Source organism: Hippocampus comes, unplaced genomic scaffold (assembly GCF_001891065.2).
Source record: "Hippocampus comes isolate QL1 unplaced genomic scaffold, H_comes_QL1_v1.1 scaffold21, whole genome shotgun sequence".
NCBI lineage: Eukaryota > Metazoa > Chordata > Actinopteri > Syngnathiformes > Syngnathidae > Hippocampus > Hippocampus comes.
In genome coordinates this window covers 1,683,047-1,686,550 of record NW_017805745.1, presented here as the reverse complement: position 1 = coordinate 1,686,550, position 3,504 = coordinate 1,683,047, and positions in this window count along the sequence as shown.

Sequence of the window (3,504 nt, the reverse complement as noted above, 5' to 3'; positions counted from 1 at the left end):
CAGTGAGTATTCCAAGTCAGCAGTCAGGTTTGAAATGCGGGTTTCAAGTCGAGGCTCGACGTTTGAACGGCGGTGAGAGAATTCTTCAATTCAATTCAAATTCTTTTCATCGGTGTTTTGCAATTTGGAATTCCCGTGAAAGAGAAGGCATTTTGACATGCGGAGGCACGCACAACTGGTCATCAGTCAGTCCTCCCGGTGGGCAGGTTAACGCGCCAGCGGGTGCCCATGGGCAGATGGCGACGCTACGGCCAATCACGTGGCTTGATGACCCAACTTTTCGGACAAGCGACGGATGACTCGCGTTACGCCTTCCATCCCCAATGTAACAACAATTATGAAAAAAAAAAAAAGACTTTGGTGTCACCTTGAGCAGATTTAGGGCTACGAGCCCTGGCCCTTGGCTTCACGCTCTCGTTTTTTTTTTTAAACATGAACACGCAATTGAAATGCTACGCTGGGTTTGAAACAACTTGACACCCTGATAAGAAATCTTCACAATGATTTGAAACCCAAACCCTGTCATGAAACCTTGCTTTTGCAAACACTTAATTGAAACCATAGCAGCACCTTCTATTGAAATCCTGATTCCAGGCTTCAAACCCAAACCCGGGCTTGATACCTTCATTTAAAATCTTGACAGTTGGTTCAAGCCCTCCTACTGCCATGAAATCCTCATTTGCAGCCCTACAGCCTTGGTTGAAACGATAAAACAGGCTCGAAAAGCCCACTTTGAAATCCTGATTGAGGATCGAAACCCTAATTCCAAAGCCACCACCCTTGTTGGAGCCCACAACGCCATTTTGAAATCCTACTCTGAAACCATAAATCCCTCACCGTACCCTGACACCCTTTTCCACCACCTCACCACTTTTTTGGAGACCCGAACCTCAGTTTGAACCCCTAAAATTGCATTTGAATCTTAGGTGTTGAAACACTTACCTTGGCTTGAAAGCTCAAATTGAAACCCAACCCCCGCTGGAACGCCTAACCCGATCTTGATGCCCTACTTTGAAACCCGAAACCCAATTTCCAACCCAGACTATGTTTTTGTTGTTGTTGTTTTGCTGATCTTCTTCCTGGTCTCTAGTGTGATCCGTTGGAGAGCAGATAAGGATCCCACCTTTAGATGGATGTTTTGAAGGGCTGGGGTGGGGGGGGGCAGTTAGAGAGGTGCGGTATGCGGAGGACACGGGGAGGCGGGGGACGCATTGAAGGCGACAGCAGCCAAGAGATAAGAAGCTTGTTGTGTAATTCCTCCTTTTTTGGCACATCCGCCACCGCCACTCTGGATCTCCGCTCGGCCCCGATCTTCAACACCTCTCCCTGGAATCCCGTCTCACACACACACACACACACACACACACACACACACACTCATACACACACACACACACACACACACACACACACACACACACACACACACACATAGAAAGATGCTCGGGAGCGGGGTGTCATGTTGGAGGAGAGGAGCTCATCCAGACTGAGGCTAAAGCCAGATAAGTTGTTGAGGGAGAGGATCAACTCCCAGCCAGCGTTCCTCTCGTCTGCCTTCATGTGAACACCCGTGAACATCATCAACCGTCACCTTCTTAAAATGTCCTCTTTGGCTCTTTTTACTCTGGCTGTAATGCATCCATTACCCCCAATCACTGACGAAGCGACACTATTTCATCCCGAGCTCGGCCCACATACACTACAAAATAATGAATTTCAGTCAGTATTGTTATAATTCAGGGCCAGCGCCGTTTTTGGCAGGCTCACTAAAACTTGGCCCATGTTCTACGACTTTAAGACCCAAAAAGCCTGAATGTCGGATCCTGCTGCCTCACACATTTATATCTTTTGTGTTTGGCAACCTCAGTGGGAGCACGCTCCACCTTAACTTCATCCTCTCAACGCTGCCTCATTACATCCACACCCTTTCCTGCATTTGCATATAGACAGTCTGCATGCATACCTGTTGCCTCTATTCACTAAGCATGCACACACACACACACACACACACACACACACACACACACACACACACACACACACACACACACACACACACACACACACACAAACAGGGACACACAGGCACACACACAAAATACAAAAAGGATGGATGGTGATTTTTGTGTTGTGAGCTCCAGTGGAGATGATGCAGCAACCAAACAAGAAATGTCCAAATATGGTCGCAGAGGAAGTGGACAAGGTGAATGGGAATTGGCCAGAAGACCTTCAAGGCTGATACAGGTTTTGTGTGTGTGTGTGTGTGTGTGTGTGTGTGTGTGCGTAATGAAGTCAAAATGTGCAACACCAAGGACATTCCAAAACGGCGTACTGTCCCTTTAAGTCAACAAGTGACCTGGGTCAACAACAGGAGCTTCTTCAAAAAGCACCACATCACATCCTCTCCCTCACACTCACACACACTGATTTGTGTTAGTTAACTAGTTGTTTGAGTTAACTTTCAAAAAAACGAAAACAAATATGCCCTGACTTAGTACCTTAGTAGTCACCCATCCCTAATATCAATATCCCAAGTATGTTTCAGATTGTTTGTTTATTTCTTTTTTCTTCAGTGTGGCCTTTCACAGAAGCAAATTCAAAGTCCAGGCATTTAAGTTTACTGGATACTTACTGACTCTCTGCGTTTCTACAATGCCCTCAGTTTAACCACAATGGTGCCTTTGACTGCCAAGCTGAATTTGTTCCTTTTTCGGACTTGGTATTGAATTCCTCGGCTCATTTTTTTTTTTTACCTCACATCATCACTCCGATGGCCTGATGAATATTTGAGTGAGTGACTGCAGGTCTCCCTTGACAGGCTGCTCTAATATTTACATGGCTTGCGCCTGCTCTTTCAAAGCCTCTCAGCGCATCCGAGTGGACGGACCCCGTCCACTCAGAGTGCGACGCCGTCGACCGCCGTCTAAGTGGAACTGCGATTCTTGTCAGGAACGCTCTCCCGTAATGCTTTGCTCCTGTCGTTCCTTCGCACATCGTCATCATAGTCCCACCGCGACCAAGCATTGTCTTCACCCTGACACCGTCCTTCAACCTCGCCCTCCTTTGTTTTGGCTCAGCTTCTTCATCCTCACCCACCTTTGTTTACCGGAACGCTTATCTTCTTCCACCCTTGTAATAGATCGCCTTCCTCTTCTATCTGTGACCCCACCAGTGATACCTGTTACACGCTAGAAAGCAACCCGTTACCCCGGGGGTGGCCAACACGTCTTTTTTTTTTTTTTTTTCTCATTTCCCGCAATACCCTTCGTGATCGACTCGGGACCAATCCGCGAGCTACCGGTTGATCATGAGCAGTATAGAGAGAAAGGAAAAAAAAAAAGAAAGATTTGTGTGTCTGTGTGTGCATTATAGGTACAATCAATTTTTGTGTTACTTCACACTGCACCCTAAGCATCAGTTTCACTTTCACAAAAAAAAAAGTATTACATGATTGAAAAAAAAAAAAGCAGGTCACCTCTAACCTAGGGTGGCGCATGATCTGCA